Source organism: Leptidea sinapis, chromosome 17 (assembly GCF_905404315.1).
Source record: "Leptidea sinapis chromosome 17, ilLepSina1.1, whole genome shotgun sequence".
Classification (NCBI taxonomy): Eukaryota; Metazoa; Arthropoda; class Insecta; order Lepidoptera; family Pieridae; genus Leptidea; species Leptidea sinapis.
Window position 1 is genome coordinate 764,536 of NC_066281.1, and position 21,740 is coordinate 786,275.

At 32.5% G+C, this 21,740-nt stretch overlaps 1 protein-coding gene and 1 long non-coding RNA gene across 4 annotated transcripts in view; one reads left to right on the top strand and one right to left on the bottom strand.

Annotated features, from left to right (window-relative positions):
- Positions 1-5,548, bottom strand: part of LOC126969112 (uncharacterized) — a 50,414-nt gene extending 44,866 nt beyond the window's left edge. Inside the window, exon 1 of the long non-coding RNA XR_007730349.1 lies at positions 5,470-5,548. This is a non-coding gene — a long non-coding RNA (uncharacterized LOC126969112). The remainder of the gene's footprint in view (positions 1-5,469) is intronic.
- The window catches only part of LOC126969107 (protein slit), a 185,548-nt gene that overhangs the window by 111,454 nt on the left and 52,354 nt on the right, over positions 1-21,740 (top strand). Inside the window, exon 1 of one of the 3 annotated variants that reach the window (XM_050814414.1) lies at positions 17,139-17,297. The exons of the other annotated variants lie outside the window; for them this stretch is intronic. The gene's annotated coding sequence lies outside the window, so the exon portion shown is untranslated. Of the gene's footprint in view, positions 1-17,138; positions 17,298-21,740 lie in introns of those variants that run through there. 3 annotated transcript variants of the gene reach the window in all.

Below are 21,740 nucleotides of genomic sequence, written 5' to 3' on the forward strand. Positions count from 1 at the left end.
GTTTAGCGGAAAGTCTGTTGACACATAAGTAACTCGGAGAAGTGTCTGACATTTTTATTTTATAAGCGTAATATTATTCATTCTATTTCATAAATTGTTCTTCATTAAATAAAATATATTATGTAGTTATTGTGAAACATTTACAACATGGTATTTTAATTTATTTACGTACGTTACCCTACAAAAAACAGAAAAGAAATTCAAAATCTGCACTATATATCAACTATAAATGAATAACTGTATTCAGACATTTTTTTTCTAATCTAATAAAAATGTCATGGGGTTCATTCACTTGAAAATATTTGTATATGAGTCGCTTGTAGAATGATGATACAAAACGTACATATTTTAACTTTAATCTTTTCATTTGTGATTTGAAAACGTTTATTTAAAATTTAGCATTACAAGCACAAAAGTGCTTAAATGTATATTTCAATTATATTTAAATAGTATATTTCAATTATGCTCTGCTCCTTAGTGTTAATTTCATGAGGATTGAGGAAATTTCCGACCTGTGTTCAAAACGTACATTTGACTATCCTTATCTTTGATCCCTGTGTTTTTAAGTTAACATTACAAGCATAAAAATGTTCGAATAATATAAATTAAACTATTCTTACAATAATAATGACAATTTCCTTTTAATTTATTTAATTATAAAAGGGTACATATACTTACACATATATATATCCCCTGGCACATTCCCTATTTGGGGTCGGCACTCCTGATACAAGATCGCCACTGTTTGCGATCTTGGGTCATTACTGGCGTTAAGCCTAGCATCGTCATGTCTTTCTTAACTGTTCTAGTCCAGGTAGTTGGTGGGCGGCCTCTGCCTCTCTTTGCCTCATCTATATCCATGACTCGTCTCGTCATATGGTGTTCGTCCCTACGCATTACATGTCCATACCAGCGTAATCGGCCTTCCTGCATTTTATGATGTATTGGTGTAATTTTAAAGGTGCCTCGGATATACTCATTACGAATTTTGTCTGACCGTGTAACACCTCCAGACCATCGCAACATTTTCATTTCGGTGACATGCATTTTTTGTTCGTCACACTTTCTCATTCCCCAGCATTTGGATCCATAGAGCAAAGCTGGTCTCACTACGCGTTTGTACACGGTGCCCTTAGTTTTAATTGGCATTTTTGCGTCACATAGAACACCGGTAAGAGATCTCTACTTCAGCCATCCTGTTTTTATTCTATTTTGAATATCACTTTCGATATTGGCTTTTGTGTTAATAATGGACCCGAGATATTTGAATTCGTCTACCTTATTCAAGGGGTTGCCCTCGATTGTGGGTGGTGGCTGGGTATATGTGTCGCTTTCAGTGAAATTGCAGTGCATATATTCAGTTTTTTGTCGGCTCACTCTTAGACCTTTTCCCTCCAATGCTATCAGCCATGCTTCGAGGCTTCTTTGAAGTTCCAGCAGTGATTCCTCTACTAGGACTACATCATCCGCATATAAAAGTGTCCACGGTCGGTTTTTGGAGATCTTTGGTGATGTAGTCCATGACGATATTAAATAGCAGGGGAGTGTAGATCCTTGATGAACGCCGACTTTCACTTCGAAGCTGTTACTCATGCCAGCAGGTGACACAACTCGGGTGGTTACGTTTTTATACATGTCTTGAATGATACTTATGTACTGTTCCGGTACTTTTTGGGCCCTGAGTGCTTGCCAAATCGGTCAAAAGCTTTTTCCAGATCTATAAAGACCATATGCAGATCCTTTTTAAGGGCTTTGTACTTGTCCATTAGTATCCTCGAGATATGTATTGCATCAATAGTGGCCACTCCCGCAGTAAAGCCGCACTGATTTGGTGAAATTGTTGTGAGTTTATACAATCTCTTGACCATAACTCTTTCCCAGATCTTAAGGGTATGTGACGTTAGCTTGATCGCTCTGTAATTTCCACACTCTGCTATGTTTCCCTTAGTCTTGTAGAATGGTAAAATGTTGCTCAGTCTCCACATGTCTGGCATAGTTCCTTTAGATAAAATCAGGTTGAATAGTTTTGTTAGCCATTTTACACCATAGGCACCTGCTTTTTTCCATAGCTCTGCAGGTATTTCATCCGGGCCTGTTGCTTTGCCATTTTTCATTGCAATAATAGCGGCTGTAACTTCGCTAGGTGCAATGGCTTCTATAGCGCCAGAAATTGGAGAAAGAAGCGATATTTGACTATGTGGAAATTCTTCATTTAGTAGTTTTTGAAAGTATTCCTGCCACCTGTTATATATGTCTTTGTCTGTAGTTAATAATTTTCCTGAAGTGTCATTGATGTATTTGTTTTGTTTAAGATCTTGTGATTGTTTAAAACGTTGTTTGGCTATTTTGAAAATTTCTTCATCGGTTTCAACATTTTGCAGTCGAGAGTCAAGTGCATATACTTACACAGACTTGCAATATATTGCCACAACCTGAGAGTTGAACAAATCATACAAGATTCTATGACGATATGTCACTCGAACGGTTAGCTCAGTTGGCAGAGCACTGGCACGGAACGCCAGAGGTCGTGGGTTCGAGTCCCGCATCGATCATAAAATTTTGTTTTCAAAAATTTTTATATTCATTTTATAATCATATATTTTTTAGAAACTTGTCAAACGTATGTCTTTCGTGTATTCTCCAAAGCTATATAAAACAGCTGCATCACATGTCACGTTCTGTGTCCAGGTTTACATTTACAATTCCGATTAGATCCTCCATCCAACCCAAGTTGTGACAACTCGACAGTCGACATGTAATGCGAACTTTTCCCGTATTTATTAACAACTGAATTACAACTGAGCGAGCACATGGGTCAAACTTTTTCGTAAAAGAGCAAATTTATTAATAGGCTTTTTCATATCATTTTTGATGTTCTTTAAGCGGAAATTTCTATAAGCGGGATATAAGATTTTAAATTTGAAAGAAGAATCCGTACCGGTTCATTTCTTTTACCGAATGTCCGTCTTTCAGCACTATTTTTATCAGGAAGACGTGTAAGACACAGTTTGAAATTAATATGAAATACTAAATTGATTTTAGCACGCAAAAGCAAATCAAAACTTACAATAGTCCTACAATCATAAAATAAAATAATCCGAAAACTGACAAATAATATTGATATCATAGTGTCATGTTTAATTACAATTCTAATTAGTTATTTTCTAATTATACAAATTTAATTTTTAACAAAATTTATGGAAGATATGGAATTCGAAACTGCGCTAGTGGTCATCAACCCGGAGTTTTGCTCCAAATTGTATATTAACTCCCGGAGGAACTTAATCACTTCATCTTAAAAATAACATATAGTTTAAGAATACTATTATTTACTATTTAAATATTAGGGGTTAAAGTATGAAATTGCCGATTCGAAAAATCGAAATTCACTTTTTTTTATTGAACCTATTTATTTATTCAAAATAGTTACCATTACCTATGAATTGCTGCCATCTAATAGGAAGGTCATTTATTCCTTGCGAGCGATTGGAGCGACGTCTGGCGAATACGGAGGATTCTAATTGCAGTTCTTGTAGAGTTATCTACATCGTATTAACTATCCGATTTTCTTAACATATGAAGCTGTAATTTGGCTATAAGATTACATTTTATTTTTTGGTTTGAACGATTGTCTCGATATTCAAAATCAAAGAGTATAAAAATAATAGTATTTGCGTTCTGAAGAACTTTGTAGTAGACATTTTAAATCCTTGCATCAGAGTCTCTAGCAGATCTCTGTTTTTTAAAATATTATTAACGGTTGCATTCCAAATAGAATCTTAATTAAATATTATTTAGAATTCAGATAACCTGTCACCCGGAAATCGATCGTGAATCTGCATTATCATTAATTATAAGTAAACATAAATTCCAAATTCATATAATATTATATATATATGTATATGAAAACCAATGTCTTTTTAGATATATACACAAATCACGTCGTATAAAAACAATGCCTAAATATGGAACATGCCCCAGATTACACCAGAATAAAAATCTTGACAAAATGACATGATGTCAGAAGTTTTCTTTTCTTTTTAAATTTACTACCACTTCGTAAAAGCTAGAGTTTTAATAAGACGAAGTGGCAAGAGACTCTTTTAAATCAGCATTTACATCTTCATTATTTTACAAATCATTTCAATTACAATATTATGTAAAGTGATAAAACAAAAACACTCAAACGTCAAATACTCAATGCCTTTCACGAGTAAGTCAAAAAATAAATAAATATAAATAGTAACAATATAATGAGAATAACAAAACCCAAGAGTAACTTTGATTAAAAAATATATAAACTATGTCCCTATATGCTAAGGTGAAGCGAAGCGCTCAAATTTAGTTCGTGAATCCTCAGTTACTGTATGTGTGGTGGTGAAGTTCTACCACTATGAGAACCCCACGCTTGAGTGTTTGTTTTTGGAACGATTGTATCAATACTTCAACTATAACGAAACGTACTAGATAATCTGTACAGATTTCCAAAAACACTTATCTAAATATTAACTATACTGTACAAATTTTAAAATTTTGGAATAACAATTGATAGTACATTACGACCAACACTAATCTTAAATTGATTAATGATTTGACTTATACTTTCTTTAGAAGACTACATACATTCAGGCTTTCTGTAACATAAATTGGCTTCGTTCGTTCTTTTGGCTATCTCCTAATGTATACATAAATTTCATTATAGATTTTGTATATACTTGTAGATACTGAATTAGTAAAGTCATATTCTTTAAAGATATTAAAAGTAAAAGTTAGCCTTCGATTAGTTTTTACATTCTTGTCAAGTAGATGTTAAATCTATTGTAAGGCCAAAAAAAGATAACACAAAAACCATAAGCTTTTAGTTAGTGTAAAAGGAAAATAGAGTGAAGCAAGCATCACTATTTACCACAATATTGTTAACGGTAAAAGAAAAACACAATATAGCAAAATAGAAAGGTTTATTGGTTCATTTGCTCATAACACAATATCCTTAAAGGTTTTATTAGAGCGAAGTTACGACATTTATGAGCTTAAAGGACTCTCACGCCTTTCGTGATTATAATCTACGAGGCTGATTTGGTATCTCATTTTGGCAGAGCCTGTTTCGATTTCACGTGATATTCTGAGGAAATTATAATCTGTCTCGTGTTGTGAACTCGTAACACAGCTTTGTGAAAATATTGATAAAGAAAGCTCATTTGTGCTCGACATTGAACGTATATTGTTTATATATTTCTTTCGATTGACTTGAATTTAAGTATTCTATCGTTTATAATTTATTAACAGAAAGGTTTAGCAATCCAGGACGTAATTAATTCAAATCAAAATCTCTTTAATCAACTAGGCCAAGGAAATGACACTTAGTTTTAACATTTACCATCACTGCGGAAACGGATTAGTTATTAATCATGTGTAATTTGATATTAATTATCAACTATTTGAATATTTCTGAATTTTGTCAAAACATACCTGTCTTCCGTAGGGTCAGCCCAAATTTTGACCAAATTTTATTTTGGCTCTCTCTTCAGAACTCAGATAGCCAACTCACCCACAACTCACGCCGGGTAAGTTTCGGGCTAAAACACGAGTTCTTTTGCATCTCTTTTTTTCTTCTTCCATAGGGTTAATTACAGGTTGAAAATTTTCTGAATATTTTAACTAATATATATCTTAACCTAATCGACATGTTATCATTTCTTACCTTCGCCGTTCAACCAATCACTGCATAAATTATTGTTTTTTTTTTCATGAAAATTTTATTATTGTAATCTTACTTACTTGGGAACATAAGGTTCGTAGTGCATTGAATAGAGATATTATGATTCTTTCTGCATCTTGTACCGCCATATATAACGAGGAATGCTCTGGAGAGTTGTTCGGTTTGATACCATTAGCCGAATTTACGTCACTGGACATTACATCAAAATGCCAATAATAAGCTTAGAGCACACTCCCAACTTCAAGTCCGGAACAAGCGATATCTATTGGGCCTGGTTTTGCGGATGTCTTAAGGTGGTTGCCTCACCGCTTCCTATCATGTGAGCCTCTTGCCCGTTTGCCTCATCTAAAATTATAAATAGGTTAATCTACTCTTTGGCCGACTATACTACTACATAAACATAATGAAATAATCTACAGTGTATACAAAGCTGTGATTTTCTACTCATTCATTTTACATCACAATGTGCTCTCCTAGTTGTGTCATATAATAATCATTTTTAAGCAAACTATTATTTAAAAATGGAAATTTGAATCGAACTGATGTCAGTCTATTAAGCAAAATAAAAATAATATGTTTTTGTTTCCGCCTTGAAATAAATGTTCTTTACATGTTTCAAAAGGAATTTTCTTGCTTACATAAAAACCGTAATGAAACGTGTTCTGAAAGTACTCTTAACTGTTTTTGGAATATATAAAAACCTGAACGAAATTTGCTTTTCCAAATATTGTCATCCAGATAGACGTCGCTTAGTTTAAACTCTTTTTGATCGCTAAAAATTTTGTGAAGTGGAGATGTCATTAGAGCAGTTTTCTAGTGCTTGACGCGTAGCCAGGGCTTAGCAAAATTCACGCTGACGAGAAATGTTGGCTTTTAGCGTTATCTTCACAAACGGGCACTTCAACTTTATTGCACAACTATTAGATTGAATTTAAACTTCTACGTTAGCGCGAGTTTCTCTGAATGTTACTACATTTGAACAGAGCTTGTGGTACTAAAATAATAATGATGACTGTTATCAAACAAATGAGATGCTTATCTTGTAGCTTCATCTTAAAGTAATTGTTTTAGCCATTATTTGGAGACATGATAATAATAATAACTGGTAATGAGTCTAGTGAGTAACTTGATAAGATTGACTTGGTCTGTTTGCTAGACCTCTGCAAAGGCTTCATCGATTTCATTCCTCTGATCTATTCTCTCTTGCTCTAGCGTTTTTACTGTTACCTTCATAGCGGTCTGCTTTAGTTTTTTTCTAGTGTTCTAAAACACAAAGTTTTTTTTCCCACACATCAATATCTGTTACTGCACTTATAGTCAGTTTGCGAAAGTTTTTTTTTAACTGACTTCAAAAAGGAGGATGCTCTCAGTCCGATTGGTATTTTTTTTGTATGTACGGGGATGACGCTTAGATTTATGATCGGGTTTACATGACTCTTTAGTTTGATGCAGAATATTTGGTACCATTAAAAATTTGACTTATTTTTGCCGAGTAGTTTTCACTTATGAATATTCTTGTTTACGTAGACGATGTAACTATAGTTTGTGTACAGCTTTTTCAGGAGTATTCATTTAGGTTAATTTTTTTCTGAGTCGATCCCTTTTCTCTGTTCCAGTTTCTTGAGATATTATACTTCTATATTGTTTAAGGCGCGCGAGACCTTTCGAAGGCTTACTCGTAGCTACTTAAAAAAATGCTATATATTATATGACAGTAAAAAGCAATGAATTTTAATAGTTTACCTGATGTAATCTAGAAAAATCCTACTGTAGCTTACAGAAAAAATAATTACAGACACTAAAAAGTAAAAATAAAGAAATAAGTTTAAAAAACCGACTTCAAAAACTAAAAAGTATAAAATAACTTAATAAAGATTTAATTTAATATACCTCCTATGCAAACCTATTGATAGTTTTGAAGCCAAGTGTAATAATAGCAGATACGTTAATAGTGTAAACTCGCCACGCGTGACTTTGAGCGGGAAATTATTTTGTTCTAGACAGCTTCGTCTAGAACAAAAAAAAAATTTAACAAAAAAACACTCGTTTTCATAAATACTATTCCAAAATAATAGATATAATGTGCACTAAAAGGTATAAAAATAATTGCGTATTTTTATACAATCTAATTAATTAATCTAATTCTAGTTACGATTATTGTTATTTTTGGAATCGGTGTCCTTCCCCTGCGACCCACTCTCGCCTCTCGCCTTCTCACGACTCAAGCACATCTCACCTATAACTATGTATGTAGTAACAAACCTATCTTGGATGACACCGACTCCAAAAATTACAATATGGGCAAAACTGTGGAGACATTGAGTAAACTAAAATATTATGGACATATTATTATCATTTGTATACAGAAAAAGTAATTTAAGTTATCACGATTTGTCATCGACAATATTTTGATAATGTTGAAAATAATATTTTTTTAGATATTTCGTCTCAAACATCTTTTAGAACTAGATTGTTTCTAAAAAAAAATCCGGGACGCCTGGGAGCGACCCGTATACATACCCGTACCCCTACAATAACTTTTATTTTATATGAACACATCAAGACTTTTCTCCGGTAAGTGCAAAGCAAGCTCTGTCAATTTTGCTCAATGTTACTCAGGAAACCACAGCAACATCAACTACCATAAATATTCAAAACTACTGCGAAGCGAAATGCTCGAATGTATTAAATATTCTCTGTTCATCTATGTGTATAATATTATGTGCTCTTCGATAAGATTCGCTGAGGATTAACGAGCCTTGTGCGACACATTATTTTTACTTTTCTAATAATATTTACGAGCAAGCGGCGGGAAAAAGTAGGGCGTATTACTTTTTCCCGCCGCTTTCCTGTCGCTGGGACCACTCGGCACTAACTGATCGACAGATGGTGGCGCGTGAAGATTTATAATGTTTTAAAATAACTGTGAAAAATAAAGCAGTATATAAAAATATTAGCTCAGTTGGTTAGAGCACTGGCACGGAACGCCCGCGCCGGAGGTTGTGGGTTCGAATCCCGCATCGTTCATAAAATTTTATTTTTCAAATTTTATTTCTGTATTAATCCTAGAAGTGAGGGTTATCACTTTAAAAACATAACATATTGTTTAGATTTACAAGAGTGACATCCCAAGTCAATTTCCTAATATGCAAATATTGGGGTTGAGCAGGTTATCAACTGTAAAGTAGATCCTGTAGATGAAGCCACAACCTGAGATTTGAACAAAGCAAACAGAATTTTATGTACTCGAACGGTTAGCTCAGGTGGTTAGAGCACCGGCACGGAACGCCGGAGGTCGTGGGTTCGAATCCCCCAAATTTTTATGAACGATGTCATAAAAATTTTGTTTTTTCAAATTTTATTTGTGTAAAAATAAAGCGGTTCATAAAAGCTACTGAAATGTAACTATATATTTAGCAATATCAGTATTTACATAAAATAAATATTTAAGTTACGTTTCTATTCAAATACTTTTAAAAATGTAAAGGGAATCGAATTCGTTATTGGTCTCTGTAATGTACTTTAAAACTAAATGTTCCGCTGGACAGACGTATAAAATAAAACATTTTATCACAATACTATGGTGGTGGTGGTATTTGTCGTGAAACATATCTCTGACGTCTAATATTATAGAAACTATCATTTTTATATTTTTATTTTGTTGTGCACTTAATCAAGACTTAAGCTTTCATCATCAGCAATCATTGAATAATCTGCTCACATCATTCCGATATAGCTTTGGAAAAAACATGAAGTTTTTAGATCAAAATCACAACAGAAGTAAAAACTACTTCAAGGTGATGTTAATAACACGAAATGAAAGCTTTTTTAGTTTTCTTTTAATAAAGTAATAACATAAATTACAATAAAATGCATTCATTCACCAAGCAAGTCGTCTTTAGTGGACTTTGCCCGAAAAAGCGTTAAATAGCCGACTACTAAAAAAATAATGGAGTTTCGAATATCTTTGTACCTAATCATTAGTTGTCAGATCAATCTATAGCGAGAAAGTTGAATCCACGCATCATCAGTTCAGTCCAATAAACCGTTTAGGTTTATCAGTTACACTTGACAAGAAGTGTTTTTCAATATAGTTTGGATACATTATAAAAAGTTTCATTGGGATAGGTTACAACGAATAAAATATTTAGTAAGGTGAGACAAGCAACAATTTATTTTTTAACTTATATTTTATGCTGGCTTATTATAAATAGTAAGTAAATATTTAATAATTAAACACCATTCATTTAATACTGTTTATTAACAACATTTTACAGATTAAACAATACACTATAGCCATATGATAACAGTACTGTGTTAATAACGTTTTCATATTGCAAATGAATAATATTATGTTATAATTAATATAATTAATTATAGTCGCGCGTTAATCCAAACAGTTCTCTCGTGATATGTAATTGCATTAATTATTATCAAAATATATTAGATCATATGAACTAAGCCTGTTGCATTATAAATTTATCTAAAGCCGACCAATTATTTATGTACTTGCTTTCTTAATTATACCAAACAAAATGTATTAATATGAATAACTAAATTATTTTAAAACAAATTTTACATCTGAAATTGTCGCCCAGAGTTAACATACATAATGCATATAGTGAGGTTTTTCAATCAAGAATCTGAAACTTCTTTAATCGATCAATTTCAATCAATCAATTTTAAATATCTGATATTACAAAATTTTGTTGTAGCTCCTTTGGATACCACCGCCAATATTACGGTGGAAATGAATACATTGTTAAATTTATTTTATGATTTTAAAATAATTCTAATAATTATATTTATATTATACTAGCTGACCCTGCAAACGTTGTTTTGCCATTTAAATTATTTTTAGAAGTAGACCGTTTCTTGGACATTGCTTTATTTTTCTAAAATAAACGTAGCCTAAGTTACTCCTTATTACATCAGCTACCTGCCAATATAAGTCGCCGGATTAGACGGAACAAACAGACAGACAGACAGGCAGACAGACAAAAATTGTAAAAAATGTTATTTCAGTGCATATACGGTTCGTATATGTATTCATAATATACATTTAGTAAAAAACGGTTATTTCAATATTTCAAACATACACTCCAATTTTATTTCAATAAATAGATAATTCACACAATATTTTTATAAATTATATCCTACATGTTTTTCTGGTGTGTAAGCTATATTATTGCAAAGTTTCATCAAAATGCATTCAGTAGTCTTTGCGTTAAAGAAGTTCAAACATACATCCAGACATACAAACTTTCACATTTATAATATTAATAGGACTTAATACATATTTAATCCCTGTCCATCTCATAAAAACAATTTTTATTGTGGAAAATAATTATAGCCGGAGCGACGTTGCCAGCCTTTAATGAAGTAGTACGTGCTGTTTTTGATCGTACCTATTTTCGTATTTACACCGAACAAAGAAATTCATTTGATAGTTTAATAATTATTGTAATGCCACAGATCCAGATGGTGTGAATGTCAAAGTGTATGGCGTTTAGTTTGAAAGTGGAATTCGGCGGCAGAAATAAAGTTAATCGGATAAAGTTAAATTAATAAACGCGTTTTGTTCTCTGCAGAAAACTAATTCATATTTTCACTTTTCAAACATATTTTTAATTGAAATATGATTTAATTCCCGAATTAGAATATACTACTGATAGGTGATCAATTTTGATTTCTTAATGTGTGTGTTAAATAGTTTATTATTCAAAATACTAAGGACCTATTTGTCAATCTAAATCGGTTACAGTAACAATAGATTCGCTTTCATTTTCTATCTTGCTCGGTCTCTGTTGAAGAGAGTCTTTCGTGATTTCTCTCACACACGGTGTTCGTCTATACTCATATAACCTAATAATTTAATGAAACACAAGAGCAGCCTCTCTTTTTCAAACAATTTTACTACAACAAATTCAGTTTGTTCGCAATTTAATTAAATTTAAACCAGTTACACATTTTTTTCTACCCATTGATATACGGTTCGTTTATTCAACAGAGCAGTTTGCAAAGTCAACAGTTGGTTTTGTTGTTCTAGAACGTTACAGCTTTTAACAAATGTTTGCATGGCGTGTTAGTTTAACAGGAGGTTGTAAAATACATTTCGAAATATGCTATGTTCAACGATTGCTTTAACATAATATTAATCAGATCAAAAGGTCAGGCGAATAAATTTAATCTATAATGGCAATAAACACAATAAATAGTTTTTTTCAACGTTTTTACAAATTAATTGTTAGTTCCTATGTTATTTCAGACGTGCTACCCACGAGTGACTTCAAAGTTATCGACTAACAGCCGTTCCCAATATTCAGTCTTGTGGTATTACTTCCACAGAAACCACAGTAGGAAGAATAGAATAGAGGTTTGATTTCATTGAAACCAACTTGAAATGAAAATGTATAAATAAAAGAAAAAAAAGAGAAAGAAGAAACATTTAACTATCAACTTTCAGTTGTTTTTTTATTCAGCTTTAACGAGGAATATGGATACCTTGAAAATTTGAGTGATGTTTGAATGCGAGTTCCGACTTCCGACGCGGAACTAACGCGGCAAAAACAGCTCGCAATAATCAATGTTGTGTTTTGAGAGGGGACTGCTAATGAACGCACCGTTTGATTTTGGTTTAAACGATTTCGTGATTAGCGGCATGGCTTAACGTTACATTACTAACAATATTGTCTCACTTGCGTCAAATCAATAAAATGAAATAAATATGAAAGATGGGTGCCTTATGATTTGACTAATCTGCAGAAAAAAATGCGAATTGAAACTTGTGATGCCTTGTTGAATCGATACAGAAATGAGGGGATATTGGATCGAAATGTGACATGCAATGAAAAGTGGATTCTTTACGATAGCCGTAAGCGAAAAATGCAATCGCTGACCCCAGGTCAAACGTTGTAACAGCGTCTTAAAGCAAAACATACCAATAAAAAGGTAAGTAAAGTGACCTGTTTGGTGGTTTCTGGATGGTGTTATTCACTATACTTTTCCCTGATCTGGTCAAACAATAACAACACATATCTACTGTGCCGAACTCGGAACAATAATAGCATAACTAGCAGTGAAACAGCCCCGACTCATGAATCGATCTACTCCATGATAACGCGAGACCGTGTTAACTCTACAGGAACTGCAATTAGAAAACATTCATCACTCTCATCTTCGTTATTTGGACAATTTTTTACGTGATAAAAAATTTTTCTTCTCAGGAGGCAGTACAAAATGCTTTCACACAGTTTGTCGAATCTAGATCACCACAGTTCTATCGCAAAGCCATAAATGACCTTCATATAAGATGGCAACAATGTATATATAATAATAATAATCATTCTGATTAAATAAATGTGTTTTATTAAAAAAAACTAATTTAAATTTTTCAGTACAAATCGGCAATTACATACTTTTAACCCCTAATAATATGACTTTTTGACAACGGCTTCACCTGAACAAATTCACACCTATATATCATATCAAAATATAAAACATTTAAGAAATTAGTAGAAGTTCAGTCATTACAATAATTAGTTCGTTTTTTCCTTTATTTGTAATGTAATAATGTCACAGCAGATCTGTTAAGCTTTGGTTCAAAAATTTACCTCAAAGAATTTTTATACAGAAAAAAAATTGAAATTAAAAAATATTAGGGTCATCGATTATCAATCGAAATAAAAACTATCGTATCTCTCAAGTTGGATCAATCTGCATACAATGTGCAAAATTTCATTAAATCGGTTCAGTAGTTCACGACTTCAGCGCTGCGAAACAATGTGACACGAAATTTTTATATAATACTAGCTGACCCGACAGACGTTGTTCTGTATTTAACAAATAAAATAATGTTTTTTTATGAATTTGTCAATAGTATATCATAACATCAAGAAATATTTCGTAAAATATGCACCCTGTTGTTGTAATGAAATTCACAGAATAACTGTCAAACCGCTACGTTAAATAATACTCTCATAGAAAATATGTCCATACAAAACAAATATTGAAAAAAAATAAACAGGCGCACAAATGAGTCGGTTACAAACAAACATACATACAGGTGAAGCTAATAAAAAGCGTGTGAAAAAGAGCACGCAACTTAAAATGTCCCTATCACAAAGGATAACGGAAGTAAAGAATTAATCGCATGGTAATCGTCAGTCACAAGGATAGAAGGATGCACTCTTTGTCTAAGGTATCGATCGACATAGAGAATGGATCTCAAATATTAAGGTTAGTATCAGAAATTTACAAAACATATGGTTTATCAATCTACATAAAAATAATCTGATAGATAGTTAGTTATCTGTAGCTAATCTACCAACTATAGATAGATAAAATCAAGTTTAAGTCTATTTTTACTGAGAAAGTTAGAAAGTAATGTACTCGTAAAAATTGTAATTAATTATTCATTTGAAACTATTCTTTCAATTTGTGTTCTGAACGACGGGGGACACATCAAAGGAAAAACAAATTTGGTGTTTTTTTTTAATTCTGAGCACTTTTCTATTTATCCACCTTTTAAACCTGCCCTAGTCTTCCACAAATAATTCAAGACCAAAATTAGCCAAATCGGTCCATCCGTTCTCGAGTTTTAGCGAGACTAACGAACAGCAATTCATTTTTATATATATAGATTGAGACTACTTATATATCTGCATGATACAGTTTATTTTTTCCGCGATAAAATATTCCTCGTATTTGGCCTCAAATAATGACTCTACCATGACTAACAGCAGAAGTAGCACACACACGTATATTCAGAATGGGGAGATAATAATCTATCGCGAGTATATTTGGCTAAGTTGGGGAATTATCACGTGACCCTAGCGTGACATGAGCAGCCGTATCACGTACGGCCGCGATCGATAGCCTACCTACACCTCTAAAATTATCCAATACAATTTCCCGGCTTCGTGCCTGATAATCTTTGAGGTCTTTCGTATGTTTACGGAGAATGTACACAATAAGAAAATTGAGATATTGGAGTTTTGGAATTAAACCTTTGATTTCATTTTCATATTCACGTTTCGTTACAGTTTTATTTATATTTTCTATTACTTAGAGCTTATTTGTAATGGAAAATTCAACATGATCATCATCAGCCGGAAGATGTCCACTGATGGACAAAGTCCTCCACAGATCACCACGACTATCGGTCCTGCGCTGCCCTCATCCAATCTATTCCGGCGATCTTGACCAAATCGTCGGTCCATCTTGTGGGGGGCCTACCAACACTACGTCTTCCGGTACGTGGTCGCCATTCGAGGACTTTACTGCTTTACACTTGGTGATTTGCAAAAAATAATACTGAGCAATTTGAATATTTTTTTTTTCAAAGCCATTAGATTGTAACGGTTAAAAATTATTTCAATTGATTTTTTTCAAGATTCAAGTAACGTGTTAGCTAACAAAGCGGCTTACCCTCCCATAAGAAGTTATCACTTCAAAAATAATCTCATATAGCGTTTCCTATTAAATTTCCGACCACGAGAGTAGTAGGTACAACAACAAAATTATCTAATAGTATAAACCATTTTATATAAGTCAGTTCAAATGAGTATAATATTATTATAAAAGCCCAAAACATCTACGCCATTACATTACATTAGTCAAGTGAATGGCGCGAAAACATTATCTATTACGTTACAATGTTTTTATTACGATAGAACTCTTTGTCAGTCTATGAAAGGCTGATATTTTGCAGAGAAACCAGCTTGTCATATTATTATACTAAGTAATATAATATACTTTCGACCTACCACGGCTATGTAAAGCTGTTAGTTTGGATGAAAGAGATCTTTTGTGCTTTTAAGCACATTTTGAGCTTTAGCTCAATTTTTGTTACATAATACCAAATACGAACAAATTTTCGTAGCAAATAACGACTGAAAGTTCTACGTATAAACTTGTCCATGATCTCACAATAGACTTAGAATATACTGGTGTATAAACAACTTGACAGCTCGTTAATCCGTGACTAATTTTAATTATTCAATGAGTGTGTTTGCTAGCGGTTTAATATACAAAATACTAACGGGACTGACCGTTTAGGACTTGGCAATCAAAATCTGTTACAGTAGCAGTAGTTTTGCTGACCTGAGACAGAAATTTTGCTTCATTAGAGAGCTTTCGCACGCTTTGTTTGACTATACGCGAGTGTATTGTAGGTATAAGATGCTACGTCAAATGTGAGTTGTTTTAAGGTTTGATACTTTCTAAAGTATTTAAAAAAATAATGTTGTGTGAAATAAAATTATAATATCAATCACATGCCTTAGAATACTATCAACTTAATGTGAATAAGGATTAGTGTTGAATAAAACTGTAAACAGAGTCCCAAGTAATGAAATTATTAATTAAAGTTTTAATGAAAACCAAATATGACATTGCTGAGTTTTCTCAGGGATTATAGAACAACTAAAATTTTCACTAGAAAATGAAATATCTCTCAAGTTTTGTCTTCGTAAGCTATGAAAATATATTTTTCTTTGTCGAATTAGTAGCAAAATACTCTTTCTTCTACATAGATAAGAAATAAGGTTTTTAACTTTTTTTAAACATACATAAATACTTATAAACATCCATAACTCTGAAACAAACTTCCATATTCATCATATTATAATTAATGAGATTCAAACGCGGGACCTCTAGCTTAGTAGTCAGTCACTAACCATTCGGCTATATGGTCGGCAATTTATGTTAGCACCCTACCAATTTTATTGGAATTAACAAATCGAGCGTACAGGTACAACACCAGAGGAATCATAGGAGCGTTGCCGGACTTCGTTCAAAATATGTAGGTAGTAGTAGTATGTAGGTAGAAAATGTACAATGAAGCGATGTCTCTACAGTGATCGTGTCGTTCGCAGAGTACTGGGCTTCCGCAATGATATTCCGAATGATGTAATAGGGGGCGTATGAAATGTATGTTACGATATTATTATGTTACTATTTGTGGACGCCAGTTTATCTGCAGTCATGTGATATGTAATAGTGGCCCTGCCGCGATGGATTGTTCATTAATTATTATGTTATGAAATTAAATAAGATTTGATTATTGCGTCAAATATAACATACGTGTCGCAGGAAAATCGCATAATTTGGCGTATTACATACGGCGTCGTCCGTTTATAAACACTCGCTGTTATGAAATATGTCTTAGCCAAATTGGCAACAGCGATCTCTTCCAGGTAACGTAAAGGTCCTACACCTTAATACCGCTGAGTAAGTTTTCACTTCAAAAACATAAGCGGATACAGTGAATGAGTTCACCGACTCACAATGACCGTAGCCAAGATTTCTACGAGTACTTCACGTAATCGTCAAACAATATACTCGGAACGGAGATGGACTATCATTTGATAATAGAGAAATAACTGTAGGGGCCGCAGTCGCTAATATCTGCCGATACCATCCGTACATATCGACTATTGACTACAACAAAACTTGCATTAAAATAGTGCTCTGTCTCGAATTTACGTACGTGAAAGTGAGAAAAGTGTGGTTTTTCATTAAGTGGTTGTGTTACTGTTTGTGTTTCATCTTCGGATCGCCGACCTAAAATAATACGGTATGACTTAACGGTTATTACAAATTTAACTTTGTTTTTATAAGTTCGATATTGACACACTCAGACTTAAGTTGTCCGAACATTATAATATTATCATATTACACTTTTTTGAATTAAATTAAGAACGTCAAATTTGTTTGAGTTTAAAAGAGAAGAAGAGGCAAGTGCGACCAAATTGAATCAACGTATGTTACTCACAGCTTCAGTATGTTACAATATAAATATAATCAATATAGCGGTGTAACAAATATACTAAAAGAGTTATAAAGATATTACATTATTAAAAAAACTCGAAGGAATGACGTAAGTGAAGCTAATAATAAATTTATCTCAAAGGGGCTTACAAATAAACTTGGAATAAAGTTCACCTGAGAATAAACCAAGAATGTGCTAAATGTTGACAATATAGCTGACAGCAATATCAAAACAATGATAATTTTGAAGTTTTCCGAATGTCAAGCCACCAGCCACGTTTCAATTAAACTTTGGAAACGAAAAAAATACGTCCGAATAAGCCAATCATTAGCAAAATGTCTATTTGTAAATATTTTGTACATTCTTGGTTTATGAGTATAAGTTTACACCAAATTTATTTGTAAGGTCGTAAATAAAAAAGCAATTGTGTGGTTTTATGAAACCACAATGAAAGTTTGTTTCACAAAATAACATATTAACATCAGCATAATAACTTTAAATATTTAACTTTTCTTTAATATAAAATTTAAAAATAATGTGATAAATAACTTCGGTCAGGGGTGGGGTTCGAACCTACTATCCTCCCTCTCTGCAACCAGAGCTTAAATCTGGCGCTTTGGGCCGCGCGGCCAGACTGACTTAATTGTATTTTTTTGAAATTAATGATACAAGTTCACCCCTACTACTACCAATCGGCTTCGCGGCCGATTGTAATGCTATACGCTTCTATTGCTGGTAAGCTTTAGGTCGTCCCATTCACAGACGGATACGGATAAGGTGAGTTACCGTAGATAAGTTTATTGGGACAGAAAAGTCAACGATAGTTACGATTTTTATCTCAAGTAAGAGATAGACTGATTATTGGGAACGGCCGTTAGTGAACAACAAAGTGAAAATATAATTTTAATGACAAACTATCATATAGTACATTATAGAGAACGCAAATCCTTCGTAGCGTTTTACGAAAGTATACCTTAGATTTATCTTTCAGGACGAATACAACCAATTTTTTTACCAACATTGAATAGAAACATAACTAATATATTTATTTTATGTAAATACATTCCTCCTTTTTCCCTGCTGCTTGATTCTTCGACAGAGTGAGCGACTCACTCCATTTAATTTTGTTCCTACGCAAAATCGAATACACACTTATAAAGAAACCTCGTGTAGAGGGGAAATACATGTCGAAGTGATTTTGTTATCCCAAATGGAATAAACACTATAGATAATTATTTATATCATCTTAAATAACAATAGATTTTCGCTTAAGTTCATAAGAATTTCCGGTAACGGTAAGCTTATCGGCTTTGAACAGGCTCCATAGTTCCATACGCTCGTCAACTTCTATCAAGGCATGTGAAATTTCAGCCATCTATGTAACAGGTCTTGCCTGAAAATTTGCACTATTCGAGCTGATGTTCCGTTATACGTCCATTAACATTGATTCGACATGTCTGCATGGAATGAATTCTACTCTGCATATCAGAAATCAATCGAGATCTGCCAATCGGCGAAATGGTCGAAACCCTCCTTTGAATGTTTGATTTGACTGAGAACTTACACTTTTATTTCTAATTCCATTAAAATATTCTGGAGATGTTATATCGTACTCAATTAATTTAACAATTTATTTTTCTTCGATTAACGCGAGTATTGCACATTTTAATAAAATACTTTTTATAGGATTGACACGCGTGTAATTCTTACTGTGTTTTGTACATAAAGTAATTGCGTAATTAAATAAATTTTTCAGAATTTATTTTATTTATTTTTTTAACCAACCAGACTAAAATCGTGCTCCTGCAATGGTAAACATAATATTTAATTTTTGCTTAGTTTTCTACAAGTTTTCCACGTTAAGTAAAATAATCTACGTGTTTATAATAATAATAATAATATATATATTATATTATACTAGCTGACCCAGAAAACGCTGTATTGCCATATAAAGTAAGAAAAATAGAAAAAAAAATCATAATGTTTGGGGTTTAAAAAATAGATGACGACCGATTCTCAGACCTACCAAATATATTGTATATAAAATTTATCGTACTACAATAATCATTATATTCGATTGCCATCTTGCAACTCTATTGCGTATCTGTGGATGGAAAAGAATAATATTAAAATCACGATACAAAAATATGTGTTGATCGTAGATGGGTCAAAGTTTGAAGTTATATGTATTTTTAATGCTGAGTTATAATAAAATAAAGATAAAAAAATTGACAAATAATATATAGGGGTGGGTGGACCCTTACCATTTAGGGGTATGAAGAATTTGGCCGATTCTCAGACCTACCCGATATACACACAAATTTTAAAACAAATTATTAGATGGCGAACTCGGCGAAGTTTGGTAACAAACACCAGGACACGAGAATTTTATATATAAAATAATAAATTTTGTTATTATTGTTGTACCTACTCAGGTTTGGCCATCGAATAAGTTTAGTTGTGAAGTCATACCACCTAAGAAATTGCAATTAATAAAATAGTGAGTAAAGTTTGGTCTTCCATACGGTAAAAAAGCCATTAGTTTAATATTATATAATATTTATATATTATTATGTGTCCCGGAAATTAAATTAACAATTCTGGTTAAACGTTCACCGAAAGGGTTTTTAGGAGCATGGTACAGTATGGGGCTCCTGTTTTCACCATTAGGCCCCTTAATTGGATCCATGTTGCGTGTAGTGTTTGTCAGTTACCCCTAACTAGCCCATTCAGAATTTCAGAACATTACCGATATATTCGCAGACTCCTCACATTATTAAGGGCAAAAAACTAAAAGAGTTTAGTAAAAGAAAGATATTCTTTTTCCATTTTTCAGAGTTTTTATTCTTCGCGTTTTTGCATTTTCTTTGACTGATTTAGGGCAGTATTATTTACGTAGCAGCAAACGCATGAAATACTACCTTACTATCTCTTTTAAGTACATATTTGATTGTAGTAGAAAGTTAAATAATGGAAAACGCAAACAATAAATTTAGTTCTTATTTTCAGCTTGCATCCGATGTTAAAAATACAACAGTCATATATTTTACAGATTTGTTTATTTTAATTCTTCGCTGGTAACAATTTGTAAACACGGTTAGAGCTTTTTCATGTAAATTCATAAAAGCTCTCGGTGCCACAATGTACAGAATCGTGCCAGATGGTTTGTACATTTTTATGTGTTCATATTTACGTTTGTGAGACGCATTATATGTACGAGTATATTATATTTACCTATATGACGTTAAAGTTGTAGTGATCCCTCTGTAGTTAAAAGGAAAAATAATTAAATTTACCCTTCCATTAAAAAAATAAAATAATTTTGTTGTGAATAGACCACATGTTTTCGTCGATAGAATGTGATAATAGAAATATTGGTACTAAACATAACATGTATTGATGAATTCTGATTACGTTATACATATTAATAAGCTTGTTATTAATAATAATAATATTACATTATTAATAATACTAAACAGCATTAATTTCTAATTTCGATATTGTGAAATATCTTTTAGGTAATTATAATTTGTAATGTACTGAATAATAACATAATAAAAAACTGTTTAACTTAGGGCTGATTTTATTTATTGATAGATTCTGAGCTAACACTGAATAACAGTGTTAATTATCTATTATACTTGTTATACATCACATAAAAAATCGTCACAAAAAACTGTACAATGAATATTTTTAAAAGATTTCTGTCTGATATACAAAGAATATCGAATCAAAAAAAGTACCTTACATAATTTTTGTGTGTTTATCTGTATGTATATATAATAGGAAAAACTACCGAATAGATTAAATTCTAATGTTACATGAATATTATTAACAAGAAGCCAGAAAATTATATCTTAATATATAAAAATTACGTGACACGTTGTTTGTCCGCGATGGACTCTTAAACTAATGAACGGATTTTAATGGGGATTACTTCATGGAGTGCAGTTTAGTCCAACTTGAGAGATAGGATAGTTTTTATTTCGATTTAGGCCTATAATTATTTTTATTTCCAATATTTGTTTTGTACGGAGATCTTTTCTGTGAGAAAATTTATAGATGCACGGTTTGACAGTTCTGCTGTGAAACAATTTCAATATATTTAACAACAGGGAGCAAATTTTCCTATTAATTCTTGGTGTTATGAAATATTATTAAAAAACTAATAAAAAAACAGTATTTTATTTATTATGCGCAGAGCAACGCCTGTCGGGTCAGCTAGTAGACTATATATTACTATCACGC